Below are 22,476 nucleotides of genomic sequence, written 5' to 3'. Positions count from 1 at the left end.
CAGGAGTTTGAACGTGGATTTCTATCACTTCTGGTATAGGTCATTGGGTATGTTTGATTATAAGCAGAATCAATTCACCTTCTTACTCCGGCAGCCTACTCCAAGCCTATTTAATCCTTTTCAGCCAATGAATTTTTTCCTGAAAAGGCTTTAACTGAGATTGAGTGCAAGCCATTTCTCGAGAATAAATCCAATTGACTGATTTCAAACCCCAGAGATTTATCAATTGGATACATACAGCCCTTGAATGACCTCTCAGTATCTGTTTTCTTATATGCCTGCATTCCCCTCAACAAGGGGTATGTTTGCTTGGCTCAAATTGTCTGTTCAGTCTCAAGTAATACCAGCTGCTGTGAGCACACAGTCAGGAATGAACTGCTCAAATCAATATGTCATTAAAACTAACTGGAAAATTAACTCATTTTTCTGGTGACACAACTGTCAGCCTTTTGGGCAGAATGTAAAATTTTGAAAGTAACAAAAGGATCAATTTCATGGTGGCCTGCTCTGATCGGGGCCTCTTTACCAACAACGTGCATGACCAGCTTGGCCTACTTGGCTCAGCAATCCCAATTCTCCGGTGATGCGCTAAGCGTCAAGAACCACAAAGACATGTGAGACTTTAACTCAGGCTTTAATATACTACAAGGGAGGCTTACCCGACACAGACGACCCCAGACAGAATGGGGCCTGTCCCAGAAGAGGTTCTTATACTGACTCCCGGGGAGTGGCTAAGGCGGAGCTCTCCGTGGCCAGGTCGGGTTACCTACCAGTGACCGAACCTCTGCAGAGTTACAGTACAATACACAGTATTACAGGGCCACGTTACGCACAACTATTATATACTATGTACAATGGTAGGGAGGTACAGTGGTGTATCACCACATTCACCCCTTGTTTAGAAGGAAGTCCGGGGTGAAAATTTGGAGCAGTGAACAGAGTCCATCAGGAGGTTCCGTGTCGTCAAAGGTCGAGACGAACGATGGGTTTGGTCGATCTCTTTGAACGTCGGAGCTGCGGCGCTGAGGTAGTGTCCGGTGGTATCCGTGCGGTCGGTGGTGCTGGGTCGCGAGGCGGCATGACGTCCCCCACCGCTTCGGCTGGCTCGAGGCGAAACTGCGGGATGACAGCGGCTGGCACGGATTAGTAACAGACCGAGGGATCGACGGGAGCAGAGAGGGAGTGGGGTGGAGGCTGCGGGGCGGGGGCGGCAGGGGCCCCAGAGGGGCCCAGGTCCTTGATGGAGACGGTCTCCTCACGCCCGTCGGGGTACGCTATGTACGCGTACTGTGGGTTGGCGTGGAGGAGATGGGCTCTCTCCACCAGGGGCTCCGCCTTAGAGGTCCGCACGTGCTTGCGGAGCAGGACGTCTCCCGGGGACAGGAGCCAGGATGGAAGCGATGTCACGGATGCCGATCTCCTGGAGAAGAGAAACATCCGCTCATGAGGGGTAGCATTCGTTGCAGTACACAAAAGAGACCGGATGGAGTGGAATGCGGCCAGGAGGGCCTCCTGCCAACGGGAGACTGGTAGGCCTTTGGACTTGAGGGCTAGCAGCACGGCCTTCCAAACAGTCGCGTTCTCCCTCTCCACCTGTCCGTTCCCCCGGGGGTTGTAGCTGGTCGTCCTGCTCGAGGCAACGCCCCTGGCGAGCAGGTACCGACGCAGCTCCTCGCTCATGAAGGAGGAGCCCCGGTCACTGTGAATGTAATTGGGATAACCGAACAGCATGAAGAGGTCGTGCAACGCTTTGATGACGGTGGCGGAGGTCGTGTCGGGGCAGGGAATGGCGAAGGGGAACCGCGAGTACTCGTCGATGACGTTGAGGAAGTACGTGTTGCGGTTGTGGGTGGGGAGGGGCCCTTTGAAGTCAATGCTGAGACGTTCAAAGGGGCGGGTGGCCTTGATTAGGTGCGCCTTGTCTGGCTTGTAGAATTGCGGCTTGCACTCCGCACAGACTTGGCAGTCCCTAGTCATGGCCTTGACCTCCTCGACTGAGAAGGGTAGGTTGTGGCCCTTGATGTAGTGGTAGAGCCGCCTGACGCCCGGGTGACAGAGGTCATTATGTAGTGCCCGCAGCCGGTCATCCTGTGCATTGGCACAAGTACTACGGGACAGGGCATCAGGAGGATCATTGAGCTTACCTGGCCGGTATAAGATAGTATAATTGTAGGTGGAGAGTTCGATCCTCCACCATAATATCTTATCATTTTTGATTTTACCTCGTTGTTTGTTGTCGAACATGAACGCAACTGATCGTTGGTCAGTAACGAGGGTAAATGGTTTTCCGGCAAGGTAGTGCCTCCAGTGCCGGACGGCTTCCACTATGGCTTGTGCCTCCTTCTCAACAGAGGAGTGGCTGATCTCGGGGCCTTGGAGTGTGCGGGAAAAGAAGGCGATGGGCCTGCCCGCCTGGTTGAGGGTGGCACCCAGGGCAAAGTCGGAGGCATCGCTCTCGACTTGGAATGGTGCAGACTCGTCTACCGCATGCATGGCGGCTTTGGCGATAGCGGTTTTTAGGAGGTGGAAGGCCTGGCAGGCCTCGGGCGGGAGGGGGAATGAGGGGGAACGGAGGAGGGGTCGGGCCTTGTCAGCGTACTCGGGCACCCACTGGGCATAGTAGGCAAAGAGTCCGAGGCATCGCCTCAGTTCTTTGGGGCAGGTGGGGATAGGGAGTTCGAGAAGGGGGCGCAGACGGTCGGGATCGGGGCCGAGGACACCGTTCTCCACCACGTAGCCGAGTATGGCGAGGCGGGTGGTGCCAAAAACACATTTTGCCTCGTTGTACGTGACGTTGAGGCGTTTGGCAGTTTGGAGGAATTTCGTGAGGTTGACGTCATGGTCCTGCTGGTTGTGGCCGCAGATGGTGACGTTGTCCAGATACGGGAAGGTAGCCCGCAGTCTGTTCTGGTCCACCATTCGGTCCATCTGCCGTTGGAAGACCGAGACTCCATTGGTGACGCCAAAGGGTACCCTAAGGAAGTGGTAGAGGCGGCCGTCCGCCTCGAAGGCCGTGAAGTTACAGTCCTCCGGGCGGATAGGGAGCTGGTGGTAGGCGGATTTCAAGTCTATGGTGGAGAACACCCGGTACTGTGCAATCTGGTTGACCATGTCAGATATGCGGGGGAGGGGATACGCATCAAGCAGCGTATACCGGTTGATGGTCTGACTGTAGTCAATGACCATGCGGTGTTTCTCACCAGACTTGACTACCACCACTTGGGCTCGCCAGGGGCTGGTGCTGGGAGCAATGATATTTTCCGAGAGAAGGCGCTTAATCTCCGCTCGAATGAATTGGCGGTCCCCGAGACTGTAACGCCGACTTTTAGTAGCCACGGGCTTGCAGTCGGGGGTGAGATTAGCAAACAGTGAAGGGGGGGGGGGGATCCTGAGCGTGGAGAGACTACAGGTGGGACCCGGGGGGGAATCAGGGAAGAACTGGGGGTTGGAGACCGTGAGGGGGGGGAGGGGGCCTTTAAAACGCAAGGTGAGGCTGCGCAGGTGGCATTGGAAGTCCAGGCCGAGGAGCGCGGGGGCGCAGAGGTGAGGGAGGACCATGAATTTGAAATCCTGGAACACCACGCCGTTCACTGAGAGGGTGACGACGCAGTAGCCCAAAACCTCGGCCGACTGGGAGTTGGAGGCCATGAAAATATGCCTGCGCGTGGGTAGTACCTTGAGGGAGCAGTGGCGCACGGTGTCCGGGTGGAGGAAGCTCTCCGTGCTGCCGCTGTCGAAGAGGCAGGTGACAGTGAAACAATTTACCTGAACCTCCATGGTGGATCTGGCGAGCTGATGCGGTCGGTCCTGGTCGAGGACGATGGATGCGATGGTGGAGCTGTTGGAGAAGGGTTCCGGATCCGAGGAGCGGCCTGTGGGAGAAGGTGGCAGCGCCCAGGCGTCGTAGGCTGCTGCTGGAGGCCAGGTTGCTGTTGGTGGCTGCATCTCCTTTGTTTGCAGCATTTCGGTCCAGTGCGCAGGACCGGAAGTGACGATCGGCGGTGGACCGGAAGTGACGCAATTCGGTGGCGGGGCGGATCCGGAAGCGACGATCGGCGACGGACCGGAAGCGAAGATCGGCGAACCGGAAGTGACGATCGGCGAACCGGAAGTGACGATCGGCGAACCGGAAGTGACGATCGGCGAACCGGGAGTGAAGTGAGCCGGGCCGGGGATGATCAAAGATGGCGGCGCCCTTGCGTCGCACATGTTGAACAGCGAGCCGGGAACGGAGGACGGCGGCACCCCGGAGTAGCAGACCACGGCGTTGGACCCCGAGGCAGCAGTGGAGCGGCAGACGTTTGCAAAGTGGCCTTTCTTGCCACAGGCTGAACAGGTAGCATCTCTAGCAGGGCAGCGTTTCCTGGGGTGTTTTGCCTGGCCACAAATGTAACACTGGGGCTCAGGCATTTTTACTGCTGGAGTGGCTGGGTGGGCCGTGACTTGCAGGGGTTGTTGCTGGGAGGTAGCGGCCACGTAGGGAGCGTGGACAGGAGCATAGGAAGTTCGTGCAGGCGTGTAGGACGCATTATTGTCGTAGGCTGCCTGTTGGGCCTCTGCCATAGTGACCTCCGTGTCCAGAGTCAGGGTAGTTTGTGCCAGAAGGAGTTGGCGAATCGGGACGGAAGCGATGCCAGCTACAAAGGCATCAAGCGCCAGGGCCTCAGTGTTCTGCTCAGCGGAGACTGCTGGCGCGTTGCAGGTGAGCAAGAGGGCACGGAGGTCCCGAACAAACACGGATAGGGGTTCACCTGGCTGCTGGTGCCAGGAGGCAAGGCGGTGGCGGGCATAAATAGAATTAACAGTTGGTGCATACCGGCTTTTGAGCTTCACGATGGCCTCGGCGTAGGTCGTTGTTCCCGTGATGAGGTCGAAAAGCCCGTAGTCGAGCCGTGAGCACAGGAGATTGAGTCGGTCGGCGTCCATTTTGGCGAAGGCGGAGGATGCTTCCAGGTAGGCCTCGAAACACTGGAGCCAGCAGTTGAAAAGGTGGTCCGCGCGTGGAGCGTGGGGGTCGAGCGAGAGCTTGTCGGGTTTCAGAGCAGCCTCCATTATAACTGTAGTATATTAAATTGATGCGCTAAGCGTCAAGAACCACAAAGACATGTGAGACTTTAACTCAGGCTTTAATATACTACAAGGGAGGCTTACCCGACACAGACGGCCCCAGACAGAATGGGGCCTGTCCCAGAAGAGGTTCTTATACTGACTCCCGGGGGAGTGGCTAAGGCGGAGCTCTCCGTGGCCAGGTCGGGTTACCTACCAGTGACCGAACCTCTGCAGAGTTACAGTACAATACACAGTATTACAGGGCCACGTTACGCACAACTATTATATACTATGTACAATGGTAGGGAGGTACAGTGGTGTATCACCACATCCGGGAGCAGATATTTCTTTAAGATTTTGAAGTAACCTTTTGTGTGAGCGCAGACCTCATTATCCCTTAAGAATTATGTTAATTGTGCCCACTCCAGATTCCTCACGCTGATTTGCAGCACAGTTCTTGATTAGTTAAGCACCTGAATAAAATAGACATTGGGGGAGCTGTGAGCTGTTGAGGAACTCTGGCATTTAATGCGAGGTTGCCTTTATCGATGAGACTTGCATTCTGACATGACCAACTGAACCTTGATCATTACAATTATTGGATTTTGACTCTGCTGATTTTCTTCTATTCGCCATTCCTTTTGTGCACACTTCATGGCTTCACTTCGGTAACTGTGTAACCAATGTTGTCATGGGTATTCCATTAAGCCTCATCAAACTTCATCTTCATGCTTGCTGACCGGCACGGGCTCCTGATCTGACAATGACTCAACTTTAAAATTCTCGAAGTAATCATTCCCTCAATCTCTCTGAACGATTATTGTTGGTGGGTGTAAATTTGGGAGAAAATGTAAAAAAAAAAAAGAGGAGAATAAAAATGTTTTTTTTTTAAACTATAAAATTCTCATCCCTGTTTTCAAACTCCTCCATGTCATCGCCCTCCCCTATCGCTGTCACCTCGTCTAGTGCTAAGCCATCAGGATATCCGTGTTTCTCCAATTCTGCTCTGTTGGACATCCCTGATTTTGATTACTTCATGGTTAGCAGCTAAAGGGCTGGATTCTCCGTTTGGGAGACTAATAGCAGGATTCTCCATTTCTGAGACTAAGCACTGGATATTTTGAGGCTATGTCTGGAGGAAGCGTCCAGTTTTACAATGCAGAAGACGGCGGCGCCCCCGCATCGATGCTCCGTCTGGCGGGGGACTTGCTGCTGTGCCACGTAAAGCCGGCTTTACCTGCAGATACGGATGGAGAATCGTTGGGTCCGTGGCCGCGCATGGGCACGGTGGCGACCTGCGGCTGCTACGCCGTACAACATGGCGCCGGCCACGTGTGGACCCGGCCTGCCAGATCATGCCCCCCTGTAACCCCCATCGCCACCCCCAGATCACCCCCACCAGTCCCCCCTGCCCCCGCCAAAGCACCCCCGGGCAGCAGAATGGCTCCCCACCCAGCTGTGGCAGCACTGCACACAGTCCACACTGTCACGCGAGGTCCACAAAAACTGAGAGGAGACGTGACCGACGGCGTTGGGAAGTCGGCCCATCGGGGGTTGGAGCATCAGGGGAGGGCCTCAGATGATGTCAATCGGCTAATCCCACCCAATGTGTTGACGCCGATGCAAAATTTGTGGACTTTAGCAACAGCAAAACTGCCGCCGAACCTGGATCGATTCCGCAACCGTGGAGGGGCTAGCAGCGGCATCACGTGGAACGCAATAGATTCCAATGAAAAACGGAGCGGGATTCGCCGAGTCCGTGGTTGACACTTGGGAAGCTGACAAGCTGTAGCCGCACATACACGTTACAATCCCCACACATTCATCCCAGCCAACACTGGTTATGCTGGAGTGCGCCCATACAGCTGATGGACCGGCTGGGGCCAGACGGCACCTTGGGGGGTGACCTGGGGGACACCTATACAATCTATGCCCTAAGTTCACAGTGGGCTGTTAAGTGTTCTGTGCCTGTCGACCCCAACCCCATAGTCCACCCCCCCCCCCCACACCCCCCCCACAACCCCCTCCTCCCCCCAGGCCCTGGCGGCAGCCCCCCGGCCAGCAGCACAACCGTCAGCACACTATGGCGATGTTGGACACTTTCTGTACCCCCTCTCTCTCCCTCAGCAACCACAACGCTGGTTTCACAATTTTTAAAAACACAAGTGACCCGCACCGTTGGGAACTCGGCCTATCCTGGAGACCCCGGAGAATATCAGGTAAGGCCCGCTAATGATATGCAAACGGTGTTTACTGTATGTGCGTTCCGGACAGCATTGATGCCTCTGTCGAGGTGACGGAGAATTGCGATTTGGCTTCAAATCGGCGCCTGCTGCGATTTTAGCATTGGAACCTATTCTCCGCCCAATAGTGTTTCGCGATTTCGGCGTCAGCCAACGGAGAACCCCCCCCCCCGCCAGCATCATTCCCCCCCTGGGCGTCTGAAGTGAACTGACTGTTCAATGCCATTGAGGAGAGGAGGGAAACCCTTTTGCCCAGGGTAGGGCGCACACTGAAGCCCAACCTTCTAAATAGCGCCTGGGAGGAGGAGGTGGCACAGAGGCAGTCAGTGCTGCCAGCCTCACCTAGAGGACCTGCACACAATGCTGGAAGAAGATGAATGACCTCCTTAGCGCAGCTCCATCTGCCCAAATGGTGGCATCCGTCTGCCCAAGTTCCTGTTACTGCTCATTGTCAAGCAGTGATTCCTGCTAGGCTTGGTGCAGACGGACAGATCTGCACATGTATATGACGCTCAGGAGCTAAAATATCTCAAGACTTCAACAGCTCCTTCCTACATTAAATTAAAGGTCGAGACATATTTTTCCAAAATAATTCTTCAGCCATTTTTTTTTTTAACAAATAATTTTATTGAGGTATTTTTTGGCACTGCAAACAGTTACAGATAACAGAAATGTGCAAACATCAATATAAAACCAATACTTCACTCAAACCATACTGCACATGCCCGCTCCTATCCCCTAGACACTACCCGCCTATTTATCCCTCCTACTTTACTCTAATCTCCACCCCCCCCCACACCCCCTGCTGATGTACACTCTCCCGCAAAGAAGTAGATGAATGGTTGCCACCTTCGGGCGAACCCCAGTACAGATCCCCTCAAGGCGAACTTAATTTTTTCCATACACAGAAAACTTGACATGTCCGAAAACCATAGTTCGGTCTTCGGGGGTTTTGAGTCCCTCCATGCCAGCAGTATTCGCCGCCGGGCTATTAGGGAGTAAAGGCCAGAACATCTGCCTCTTTCTCCCCCTGGACTCCCGGGTCTTCCGAAACCCCGGAAATTGCCACCCCTGGACTCATCACCACCCTTGCTTTCAGCACCCGGGACATGACCTCCGCAAATCCCTCCCAGTACTCCCTAAGCTTAGGACATGCCCAAAACATGTGAACGTAGTTCGCTGGTCCTCCCGCGCATCTAGCGCACTTGTCCTCTACCCCAAAGAATTTGCTCATCTGAGCTACCGTCATGTGGACCCAGTGAACGACCTTAAATTGAATCAGGCCGAGCCTGGCACATGTTGCAGTTGAGTTTACCCTACTCAGGGCTTCCGCCCACAGCCCGTCCTCCATCTCCCCGCCAAGCTCCTCCTCCCATTTGAGTTTCAGTTCCTCCGTCTGGGACTCTTCCCCCTTCATGAGCACCTTGTAGATATCCGGGATTCTACCCTCTCCTCCTTCTCCTCGAGAGACTATTCTGTCCTGGATCCTATTGGCGGGAGGCGTGGGAAGGATGGGATCTGTCTGCGTACAAAGTGCCGCATCTGTAAGTACCTGAAGTAATTTCCCCTTACCAGCCCAAATTTCTCCTCCAAGCCCCTCAAACTCGCAAAGCTCCCCTCCAGGAACATATCGCCCACCCTGCCCACCCCCGCTCGCCGCCATGTTAGAAACCCTCCATCCATGTTCCCGGGTGCGAATCGATGGTTATCACATATTGGAGCCCAGACAGACGCACCCATCTCCCCTACATGCCTCCTCCACTGGCCCCATATCCGCAAGGCCGCCCCCACTACCGGGCTGGTGCAGTACCTGGCCGGCGACAGCAGTAAGGGAGCCATGACCAGGGCTGCCAAACTGGTGCCCCTGCACAAAGCCGCCTCCACTCGCTCCCAGATAGACCCCGTACCCACCATCCACTTCCTTATCATGGCTATGTTAGCAGCCGCCCAGTAGTAGTTGATCAGACTCGGCAATGCCAGTCCCCCCTCGCTGCGGCTCCTTTCAAGCATCGCCTTCTTCACCCGCGGGGATTTTCCCGCCCAGACAAAGCTCATGATGATTTTGCCAGCCCTTTTGAAGAAGGACCGTGGGATAAAGATCAGGAGGCACTGGAAGATGAACAGAAATCTAGGGAGGATTGTCATCGTTACAGTCTGCACCCTCCCCGCCAGTGACAGCGGGAGTGCACCCCATCCTTCAGCCATTTTAAAAAAGTGACCAACTCTAAATAGGAAACAAAGCAAGCTTGAAGATCAGACATTTGCTCATTTACTCATACTAATACAATTCAGATTAGCTACCGCATCACTTTCGATGTCTCCATATTAAAATCTCTTTCCGTCATACTCGTCTCATATTGCCGTTGTACATGAGATCCCCTTAGTTCTCGGTAGATATTAAATAATTCATAGTGGATCTGACTGATCACTCATTGGCTGTTTACCATGAATGGTACGAACCAATAAAAACATGGCTTCAAAAGGAGATACCATCTGGTTTTCTTGGCCATCGGGAGATTGATGTTGATTTGAGGAGACTCTCGGCCATTCCAGGAGGGTTGGCCACCCTAGGTACAGGCTGACAATGGAAGCATCTTTGTTATTTTGTAAGATTGTTCCTTGCTACCATATAGACTGAAAGGGCTCAGTGTGCTTCATGACCAGTCATTGATCTCCAGCCCTGGTACACCTCAGCAGGGTTTGCATCAACTCCTCAAGCTTTGCTGCGAGACAGGAGTTTGATTGTGTTTGCTGTTTCTAACAGTGTGGACGGGTCATCAAGAGATCAGGTGGTGGAACCTGTGGAAGCCTCTTGATTGTTTCTTGAATGATAAATGAAGGTGGATTGTGGATACGGTTAAAGTGATCAACCCATCCCTCTAAAATTTGAGCTTTTTCTCCTCTCCATCCCGAACCATACTGAACAACTTAGTGAAACATCTTGAGCAGGATTTGCTGCCCGGCAGGCCAGTGCGGTTTTAGAAAATGTCCCAGCCTTCTCCAGGAAAGCCATATCTTGAGCCCTAGGTTTCACTCCAATACCAGAACCTGTCAGCAGTGGATAAATTCACTTATCTTAGCAGCACACTCATTCGAGTTGTCTATATTGACAACAAGACACATGCAAAAATTTCCAAAACAATTTGCCTTCAGCAGACTTCGAACATCAGTCTTGGAACAAGTATGTCTGCCCACCAAACTGAAAGTGTACAGAACAATAGTTCTTCCCAATCTGCTTTAAGCAAGCGAAACTTGGATAATATGTTGTATGCCAAACAGCTCAATCACTTTCAATTGACCTGCCTTTGGTATCTTCTGAAGATCGGATAGCAGGACAAAATACCAGACACTGGGGTTACAGATTGTGGTTGAAGATAATTCTGCTGCTGCTGCTAGCCCATAGTGCCTCATGGATTCCCAGTTTTGAGCTACTAGATCTGTTCTGAATCTATTTCATGTTAGCAGTACCACGCAATAGGAAGGAGGTCTCCTCAATGTGAAGGCAGGTCTTTGTTTCCGCAAGGACTGTATGGTGGTTACTCTTACCAATAATACCATGGACTGATGGATCTGCAACAGGTCGATTGACGAGGGTGAGGTCAAGTACGCTCTTCCCTCTTGTGGGTTCTCTAACCACCTGCTTCAGGTTCAGTCTGGCAGGTATGATCTTTAGGGCTCAGCCAGTTCGGTCAGTAGTGGTGCTACCAACTCACTCTTGGTGATGGACATTGAAGTCCCCCAATCAGAGTACATTCTGTGCCCTTTCTGCCCTCAGTGCGTCTTCCAATTGGTGTTCAACATGGAGAAGTACTGATTCATCAACAGAGTGAGGGCAGTAGGTGGTAATCAGCAGGAGATTTCCTTGCCCACGTTTGACCTGATGCCGTGAGACTTCATGGGGTCCAGAGTCAATGTTAGGGACTCCAGGAGCAACTCCTACCCAAATGTGCCACCACCTCTGTTGGGACTGTCTTGTTGGTGGGACAAGCCATACCTGGAATGTCTGGGAATCGTCTGAGGTATGATTCGTTGAGTATAACTATGTCAGCCTGTTGCTTGACTAGTCTGTGCGACTTGTCTCCCAAGTTTGGTTTGAATCTGCAGATGTACAGAAAGAATAACTTTGCAGGGTCGACTGGGCACATTAATGCCCTGGTTCTTTCCGGTGCCTAGGTCAATGCTGGATGATCCCTTCTGTTACTCTTTTTTGACTTTTCTATCACAGTTTGGTGCAACTGATCGGCTTGCTTACTAGGCCATTTCAGTAGGCATTTGGTAGTCAACCACGTTGTATGAGTTTGGTTTCACATCTAGGCCAGACAAGGTAAAGACAGCAGGTTAATTTTCCTAAAGATGTATTAGTGAACTAGATGGATTTTTATGACAGTCCAATCATTTCATGGTCACCATCGCAGAGACTTTTTAAATTCCAGCCTTTTAAATTAATGTAGCTGCTGTGGTGGGAGAGTCTCGCCAGAGTATCAACCTCGGCTCTGGATTATTTAGTCCAGTCACATTACCACTCTGCCATTGGCAGGTAAATAGATTAACTGGTCAATGATCTCATTGCTATTTTTGGAATGTTAGTAGTACAGGATACCTGTTGCATTTCCTTAAGTAAAATCGAACTTCAAAAAATAATTAGTTGCTTTAGCAGCCAAAGATGTTTTAATATCAAATATTATATAAATGAAAGCATTATTTACATTGCTAACCATATCTAGGTCACTTTTGCACACTTTAAAATTATAAATGCCTTACTGAGTCTCATTGGATATTGGATTGCAAATATAGTGGACAAAACATGTGAAAATTTGATAAACTATAGACCGTATCAGAAAAGTTTGATTTTGTACATTGATTCTCCCACATACCTGTCTGTCCTAATGTCTTAACTAGTTATTGCAGCCAGCATGTAACAATGTAATTTACACACTGGGGCTCCAACCTGAAAATTACCTCAACACCTCTGGTTTAGGGGTGGTAAAACCAGCCGCAGCTTGTAGCTGCCAGGTAAGCGTGTATGTAGTGATTAAGGAGCCCACTGCCTTTTTGACACCCAACTGATTAGCCCTAAATGTAACCTGCAATGGATCTGCTCCATTCAGTAAAACCAGGTCTGCATGAGGCAGAACCAACAATCCCCAAAAGAGAAGATGCATGATTGAAGTGTATAAAAACTACTGACCAGAGCGTGGATCTTGGAGGTTCAGAAGTACACTTTCTGGTCACTCGTGCTCCCCATCCCACCACCTCTCCATCACTCTCTCTCCCAATCACACTCCTCCCCCAGTTGCTTCTTCATCTGAATGTCCTCTCTCCTGGGAGTCCTTCTGTCCCTGTTTCTTCTCCCAACTTCAACCGCGTCTCAAAAGATTCCCTGCATTGCAAGCAGCAGTTTGAAACTGAGTGGTCTTCATCAATATGCTGGCTGAGGATGTCCAGCGGGTATCTGCAGCTCGCTGCTTTGATGTAAATGAGGCCAGGGCCCAGTGTCCAGTGGATCTCAGGTCATTGAATCATAGAATCCCCGCAGTGCAGAAGGAGACCATTCAGCACATTAAGTCTGCACGGACCCTCTGAAAGAGCACCCTACCTAAGTCCAATCCCTCGCCCTATCCCCACAACCCCACCTAACCTTTGGATACTTAGGGGCAATTTAGAATGGCCAATCCACCTAACCTGCACATCTTTGGACTGTGGGAGGAAACCGGTGCACAAAGAGGAAACCCATGCAGACACGGGGAGAACGTGCAGACTCCGCACAGACAGTCACTTAATGGTTAGCACTATGGCTTCACAGGGCCAGGGTCCCAGGTTCAATTCCCAGCTTGAGTCACTGCCTGTACGGAGTCTGCATGTTCTCCCTGTGTCTGCTTTGTTCTCCCCGTGCCAAGTTTCCTCCTACAAGTCCCGAAAGATGTGCTTGTTCGGTGAATTGGACATTCTGAATTCTCCCTCTGTGTACCCGAACAGGCACTGGAATGTAGCAACTAGGGGCTTTTCACAATAACTTCATTGCAGTGTGAATGTAAGCCTACTTGTGACAATAAAGATAATTATAATTAAACCCAAGGTCGGAATCGAACTCAGGTCTCTGGTACTGTGAGGCAGCAGTGCTAACCATGGGTATAACCCATTCTGCTGTAGTAATTGATCCCCAGTCCTAGTTTATGTTAGGGAACTGGCAGAGACCAATTTATAGGCCAAACAATCAAGTCTCATAATAATGTAGTAATGACCCCTTTGGGTTTCATTATGAAGGACAACCAAAGCCTTTAGACCCATATTCTTGACAGGAGTTAACTACTTAGGAGTCAACAAAGGAGAAAATTAATAGAAAAGAGTTTATTAAATAATGAGGTTATAGGCAAGATCTTTGCAACAATATTCTTTAATTTTGTTTGTTGAAGTGCAGAATTTGCCCAAAACAGTCATCATTTGGTTTATGACAAGCTTCTGTGAATGCCAATTCAGCTTCTTAACATTGAGCTTCAGTAGCTGTTTCAAGTAGTGTCCCGATGATGACCAACATTCACCAGTTGCACAAAGCATATTCTGAAGAATGATGAAGATCACTGTTAATCTTAATTATTTTCCACTATTGAAAATTTAATATTGATCTTGACAATGGGACTTTCTGTTGATAAGTGAGAAATTAGTGCCGTTATTGTATGTTGATCTGTTCTACATGACTATTATTGATAATTTTTTTGCACTTTCTTTGACTTTCGTGGATGAATCACTGAGGTCGATTGTATTGTTGAGGTGGTAACAACCTCAAAATGGGACTGATAGCCTTACTGTCCCAGTAACTCTGGTGATGCAGACAGTGCTATTTTGTAAGAGGCATACCACAAGAAAGGCGTCTTTCTGTTTAAAGCAGTCAGCCTAGTTCATTATCACAAATCCACAGGCAATAGAGTAATAATAATAATCTTTTATTGTCACAAGTAGACTTCACAAGTGAAGTCATTGTGAAAAACCCCTAATCGCCACATTCCGGTGCCTGTTCGAGTACACAGAGGGAGAATTCAGAATTCTCAGCCGGTAAGGGAATTGAACCCACACTGCTAGCCTTATTTTGCATTACAAACCAGCTGTCTAACCTGCTGAGCTAAACCAGCTCCGTGTAGCAGAGATATTCAAAGGTACACGAGTAACTATTTTTGTGGGACCAGGAACATGGTGGTAGTGGGGGCAGCAGGAGTTTTATATTGGTGTCCCTCAATCTGGTGAGCTGGATCAGGAGACCCGCTTGATTCTCTATTATTTTCCAGGCCAATATTTATGTGGTTGTGGCTCAATATCATTGATGCTTCTGCATATTAAGTGCAAGCAATCAAGGCAACTTGCTCAGCAGGATGGTCACCTGAGACACAAAATCGACCCCACTCTTGCCTGTTGTATTCAAACATTTTAGTTCTCTTCTCTCTAATCTGTCACTTAATTTTATCCTTCCCTGTCTCTTTTATCGTTTCTGCATATTGATCCACAGGTTGTTACTGTGGTAATATCTGTAATGCTACATTTTGGCTTCAGACAATTAAATTGCCCTGTGTCAATATGCAGATGAAATGTGGTTTACTTTCCCATTCCCTGAGGAAATTGGTAATTATCAATCTGGATATCTGTTAGAACATAGAACATAGAACAATACAGCGCAGTACAGGCCCTTCGGCCCACGATGTTGCACCGAAACAAAAGCTATCTAACCTACACTATGCCATTATCATCCATATGTTTATCCAATAAACTTTTAAATGCCCTCAATGTTGGCGAGTTCACCACTGTAGCAGGTAGGGCATTCCACGGCCTCACTACTCTTTGCGTAAAGAACCTACCTCTGACCTCTGTCCTATATCTATTCCCCCTCAGTTTAAAGTTATGTCCCCTCGTGCCAGCCATATCCATCCGCGGGAGAAGGCTCTCACTGTCCACCCTATCCAACCCCCTGATCATTTTGTATGCCTCTATTAAGTCTCCTCTTAACCTTCTTCTCTCCAACGAAAACAACCTCAAGTCCATCAGCCTTTCCTCATAAGATTTTCCCTCCATACCAGGCAACATCCTGGTAAATCTCCTCTGCACCCGCTCCAAAGCCTCCACGTCCTTCCTATAATGCGGTGACCAGAACTGTACGCAATACTCCAAATGCGGTCGTACCAGAGTTCTGTACAGCTGCAACATGACCTCCCGACTCCGGAACTCAATCCCTCTACCAATAAAGGCCAACACTCCATAGGCCTTCTTCACAACCCTATCAACCTGGGTGGCAACTTTCAGGGATCTATGTACATGGACACCTAGATCCCTCTGCTCATCCACACTTTCAAGAACTTTACCATTAGCCAAATATTCCGCATTCCTGTTATTCCTTCCAAAGTGAATCACCTCACACTTCTCTACATTAAACTCCATTTGCCACCTCTCAGCCCAGCTCTGCAGCTTATCTATATCCCTCTGTAACCTGCTACATCCTTCCACACTATCAACAACACCACCGACTTTAGTATCGTCTGCAAATTTACTCACCCACCCTTCTGCGCCTTCCTCTAGGTCATTGATAAAAATGACAAACAGCAACGGCCCCAGAACAGATCCTTGTGGTACTCCACTTGTGACTACTCCATTCTGAACATTTCCCATCAGCTACCACCCTCTGTCTTCTTTCAGCTAGCCACTTTCTGATCCACATCTCTCAATCACCCTCAATCCCCAGCGTCCGTATTTTCTGCAATAGCCTACCGTGGGGAACCTTATCAAACGCTTTGCTGAAATCCATACACACCACATCAACTGCTCTACCCTCATCTACCTGTTCAGTCACCTTCTCAAAGAACTCAATAAGGTTTGTGAGGCATGACCTACCCTTCACAAAGCCATGCTGACTATCCTTGATCATATTATTCCTATCTAGATGATTATAAATCTTGTCTCTTATAATCCCCTCCAAGACTTTACCCACTACAGACGTGAGGCTCACCGGTCTATAGTTGCCGGGGTTGTCTCTGCTCCCCTTTTTGAACAAAGGGACCACATTTGCTGTCCTCCAGTCCTCTGGCACTATTCCTGTAGCCAATGATGACATAAAAATCAAAGCCAAAGGTCCAGCAATCTCTTCCCTGGCCTCCCAGAGAATCCTAGGATAAATCCCATCAGGTCCCGGGGACTTATCTATTTTCAGCCTGTCCAGAATTGCCAACACCTCTTCCCTACGTACCTCAATGCCATCTATTCTATTAGCCTAGGGCTCAGCATTCTCCTCCACAACATTATCTTTTTCCTGAGTGAATACTGACGAAAAATATTCATTTAGTATCTCGCCTATCTCTTCAGACTCCACACACAATTTCCCATCCCTGTCCTTGACTGGTCCTACTCTTTCCCTAGTCATTCGCTTATTCCTGACATACCTATAGAAAGCTTTTGGGTTTTCCTTGATCCTTCCTGCCAAATACTTCTCATGTCCCCTCCTTGCTCGTCTTAGCTCTCTCTTTAGATCCTTCCTCGCTACCTTGTAACTATCCATCGCCCCAACCGAAACTTCACACTTCATCTTCACATAGGCCTCCTTCTTCCTCTTAACAAGAGATTCCACTTCCTTGGTAAACCACGGTTCCCTCGCTTGACGTCTTCCTCCCTGTCTGACCGGTACATACTTATCAAGAACACGCAGTAGCTGATCCTTGAACAAGCCCCACTTATCCAGTGTGCCCAACACTTGCAGCCTACTTCTCCACCTTATCCCCCCCAAGTCACGTCTAATGGCATCATAATTGCCCTTCCCCCAGCTATAACTCTTGCCCTGCGGTGTATACTTATCCCTTTCCATCATTAACGTAAACGTCACCGAATTGTGGTCACTGTCCCCAAAGTGCTCTCCTACCTCCAAATCCAACACCTGGCCTGGTTCATTACCCAAAACCAAATCCAACGTGGCCTCGCCTCTTGTTGGCCTGTCAACATATTGTTTCAGGAAACCCTCCTGCACACACTGTACAAAAAACGACCCATCTATTGTACTCGAACTATATCTTTTCCAGTCAATATTTGGAAAGTTAAAGTCTCCCATAATAACTACCCAGTTACTTTCGCTCATATCCAGAATCATCTTCGCCATCCTTTCCTCTACATCCCTAGAACTATTAGGAGGCCTATAAAAAACTCCCAACAGGGTGACCTCTCCTTTCCTGTTTCTAACTTCAGCCCATACTACCTCGGAAGAAGAGTCCCCATCTAGCATCCTCTCCGCCACCGTAATACTGCTCTTGACTAGCAGCGCCACACCTCCCCCTCTTTTGCCTCCTTCTCTGAGCTTACTAAGACACCTAAACCCCGGAACCTGCAACATCCATTCCTGTCCCTGCTCTATCCATGTCTCCGAAATGGCCACAACATCGAAGTCCCAGGTACCAACCCATGCTGCCAGTTCCCCTACCTTGTTTCGTATACTCCTGGCATTGAAGTAGACACACTTCAAACCACCTACCTGAACACTGGCCCCCTCCTGCGACGTCAAATCTGTGCTCCTGACCTCTATACTCTCATTCTCCCTTACCCTAAAACTACAATCCAGGTTCCCATGCCCCTGCTGCATTAGTTTAAACCCCCCCAAAGAGCACTAACAAATCTCACCCCCAGGATATTTGTGCCCCTCAGGTTCAGATGTAGACCATCCTGTCTGTAGAGGTCCCACCTTCCCCAGAAAGAGCCCCAGTTATCCAGAAATCTGAATCCCTCCCGCCTGCACCATCCCTGTAGCCACGTGTTTAAATGCTCTCTCTCCCTATTCCTCATCTCACTATCACGTGGCAGGGGCAACAACCCAGAGATAACAACTCTGTTTGTTCTAGTTCTGAGCTTCCATCCTAGCTCCCTGAAAGCCTGCCTGACATCCTTGTCCCCTTTCCTACCTATGTCGTTAGTGCCAATGTGGACCACGACTTGGGGCTGCTCCCCCTCCCCCTAAGGACCCGGAAAACACGATCCGAGACATCACGTACCCTTGCACCTGGGAGGCAACATACCAAACGTGAGTCTCTCACGCTCCCACAAAATCTCCTATCTGTGCCCCTGACTATAGAGTCCCCAATTACTAATGCTCTGCTCCTCTCCCCCCTTCCCTTCTGAGCAACAGGGACAGATTCCGTGCCAGAGGCCCGTACCCCATGGCTTACCCCTGGTAAGCCCCCCCCCCCACAAGTATCCAAAGCGGTATACTTGTTTCTCAGGGGAACGACCGCAGGGGATCCCTGCACTGACTGCTTTTTCCCAGTCCCTCTTACAGTTACCCACCTATCTCCAATCTTTGGTGTAACTAATTCCCTGAAGCTGCTATCTATGACCCCTTCTGCCTCCTGAATGATCCGAAGTTCTTCCAACTCCAGCTCCAGTTCCCTAACTCGGTCTTGGAGGAGCTGGAGATGGCAGCACTTCCTGCAGGTAAAATCAGCAGGGACACTAACTGCATCCCTCACCTCAAACATCCTGCAGGAGGAACATTGCACTCCCTTCCCTGCCATTCCTCTAACTTTCTACCAAGATCTGGCTAACAACTAAATTAAATTTTTATAAAAAATAATAATAATATAATAAAATATGGTACTTACCTCAGACCAATGGGTTTTATTATTAGGTTAGAGGAGGAGGGCGGGTGGGAGACACTACGCGTGTAGTGTCTCGGGTTTCCTCTCCACCAGAATTTATTGGTGAGGGTCTTCCCAGACGTCCGCGGGTCGACTTCCTGTTCCCGCCTAAAAAACTAATTAAAAAATAAAAGAAAAATTCTCAGCTCCTGCTGAAATTGTCTAACCAGCCAGCTCCACTCCCGCCGAAATCGACTGGCCTGCCCCTGCAAAGACAAGTGCTTTTAAAGGACAGACTTACCTCCCAACAACCACTTCCGCAATGCTCCCGCTGAAACTGACTCACCAGCTGTTCTCACGCCGAAATCGACTGGCCTGCCCCTGCAAAGACAAGTGCTTTTAAAGGACAGACTTACCTCCCAGCAACCACTTCCGCAATGCTCCCGCTGAAACTGACTCACCAGCTGATTCTCCCGCCAAAATCGACTGGCCTGCCCCTGCAAAGACAAGTGCTTTTAAAGGTTGACTTACCTCCCAGCAGCCACTTCCGCAATGCTCCCGCTGAAACTGACTCACCAGCTGTTCTCACGCCGAAATCGACTGGCCTGCCCCTGCAAAGACAAGTGCTTTTAAAGGACAGACTTACCTCCCAACAACCACTTCCGCAATGCTCCCGCTGAAACTGCCTCACTAGCTGATTCTCCCGCCGAAATCGACTGGCCTGCCCCTGCAAAGACAAGTGCTTTTAAAGGTTGACTTACCTCCCAGCAGCCACTTCCGCAATGCTCCCGCTGAAACTGACTCACCAGCTGATTCTCCCGCCGAAATCGACTGGCCTGCCCCTGCAAAGACAAGTGCTTTTAAAGGTTGACTTACCTCCCAGCAGCCACTTCCGCAATGCTCCCGCTGAAACTGACTCACCAGCTGTTCTCACGCCGAAATCGACTGGCCTGCCCCTGCAAAGACAAGTGCTTTTAAAGGACAGACTTACCTCCCAGCAACCACTTCCGCAATGCTCCCGCTGAAACTGACTCACCAGCTGTTCTCACGCCGAAATCGACTGGCCTGCCCCTGCAAAGACAAGTGCTTTTAAAGGACAGACTTACCTCCCAACAACCACTTCCGCAATGCTCCCGCTGAATCTGCCTCACTAGCTGATTCTCCCGCCGAAATCGACTGGCCTGCCCCTGCAAAGACAAGTGCTTTTAAAGGTTGACTTACCTCCCAGCAGCCACTTCCGCAATGCTCCCGCTGAAACTGACTCACCAGCTGATTCTCCCGCCGAAATCAACTGGCCTGCCCCTGCAAAGACAAGTGCTTTTAAAGGTTGACTTACCTCCCAGCAGCCACTTCCGCAATGCTCCCGCTGAAACTGACTCACCAGCTGTTCTCACGCCGAAATCGACTGGCCTGCCCCTGCAAAGACAAGTGCTTTTAAAGGACAGACTTACCTCCCAGCAACCACTTCCGCAATGCTCCCGCTGAAACTGACTCACCAGCTGTTCTCACGTCGAAATCGACTGGCCTGCCCCTGCAAAGACAAGTGCTTTTAAAGGACAGACTTACCTCCCAACAACCACTTCCGCAATGCTCCCGCTGAAACTGACTCACCAGCTGATTCTCCCGCCGAAATCGACTGGCCTGCCCCTGCAAAGACAAGTGCTTATAAAGGTTGACTTACCTCCCAGCAGCCACTTCCGCAATGCTCCCGCTGAAACTGACTCACCAGCTGATTCTCCCGCCGAAATCGACTGGCTTGCCCCTGCAAAGACAAGTGCTTTTAAAGGTTGACTTACCTCCCAGCAGCCACTTCCGCAATGCTCCCGCTGAAACTGACTCACCAGCTGTTCTCACGCCGAAATCGACTGGCCTGCCCCTGCAAAGACAAGTGCTTTTAAAGGACAGACTTACCTCCCAGCAACCACTTCCGCAATGCTCCCACTGAAACTGACTCACCAGCTGATTCTCCCGCCGAAATCGACTGGCCTGCCCCTGCAAAGACAAGTGCTTTTAAAGGTTGACTTACCTCCCAGCAGCCACTTCCGCAATGCTCCCGCTGAAACTGACTCACCAGCTGTTCTCACGCCGAAATCGACTGGCCTGCCCCTGCAAAGACAAGTGCTTTTAAAGGACAGACTTACCTCCCAGCAACCACTTCCGCAATGCTCCCGCTGAAACTGACTCACCAGCTGTTCTCACGCCGAAATCGACTGGCCTGCCCCTGCAAAGACAAGTGCTTTTAAAGGACAGACTTACCTCCCAACAACCACTTCCACAATGCTCCCGCTGAAACTGACTCACCAGCTGATTCTCCCGCCGAAATCGACTGGCCTGCCCCTGCAAAGACAAGTGCTTTTAAAGGACAGACTTACCTCCCAACAACCACTTCCACAATGCTCCCACTGAAACTGACACACCAGCTGATTCTCACGCCGAAATCGACTGGCCTGCCCCTGCAAAGACAAGTGCTTTTAAAGGTTGACTTACCTCCCAGCAGCCACTTCCGCAATGCTCCCGCTGAAACTGACTCACCAGCTGATTCTCCCGCCGAAATCGACTGGCCTGCCCCTGCAAAGACAAGTGCTTTTAAAGGTTGACTTACCTCCCAGCTGCCACTTCTGCAATGCTCCCGCTGAAACTGACTCACCAGCTGTTCTCACGCCGAAATCGACTGGCCTGCCCCTGCAAAGACAAGTGCTTTTAAAGGTTGACTTACCTCCCAGCTGCCACTTCTGCAATGCTCCCGCTGAAACTGACTCACCAGCTGTTCTCACGCCGAAATCGACTGGCCTGCCCCTGCAAAGACAAGTGCTTTTAAAGGACAGACTTACCTCCCAGCAACCACTTCCGCAATGCTCCCGCTGAAACTGACTCACCAGCTGTTCTCACGCCGAAATCGACTGGCCTGCCCCTGCAAAGACAAGTGCTTTTAAAGGACAGACTTACCTCCCAACAACCACTTCCGCAATGCTCCCGCTGAAACTGCCTCACTAGCTGATTCTCCCGCCGAAATCGACTGGCCTGCCCCTGCAAAGACAAGTGCTTTTAAAGGTTGACTTACCTCCCAGCAGCCACTTCCGCAATGCTCCCGCTGAAACTGACTCACCAGCTGATTCTCCCGCCGAAATCGACTGGCCTGCCCCTGCAAAGACAAGTGCTTTTAAAGGTTGACTTACCTCCCAGCAGCCACTTCCGCAATGCTCCCGCTGAAACTGACTCACCAGCTGTTCTCACGCCGAAATCGACTGGCCTGCCCCTGCAAAGACAAGTGCTTTTAAAGGACAGACTTACCTCCCAGCAACCACTTCCGCAATGCTCCCGCTGAAACTGACTCACCAGCTGTTCTCCCGCCGAAATCGACTGGCCTGCCCCTGCAAAGACAAGTGCTTTTAAAGGTTGACTTACCTCCCAGCAGCCACTTCCGCAATGCTCCCGCTGAAACTGACTCACCAGCTGATTCTCCCGCCGAAATCGACTGGCCTGCCCCTGCAAAGACAAGTGCTTTTAAAGGTTGACTTACCTCCCAGCAGCCACTTCCGCAATGCTCCCGCTGAAACTGACTCACCAGCTGTTCTCACGCCGAAATCGACTGGCCT

The sequence above is a fragment of the Scyliorhinus torazame genome, chromosome 7 (genome assembly GCF_047496885.1).
Source record: "Scyliorhinus torazame isolate Kashiwa2021f chromosome 7, sScyTor2.1, whole genome shotgun sequence".
Lineage (NCBI taxonomy): Eukaryota > Metazoa > Chordata > Chondrichthyes > Carcharhiniformes > Scyliorhinidae > Scyliorhinus > Scyliorhinus torazame.
Note: the sequence above shows the minus strand (reverse complement) of the source record.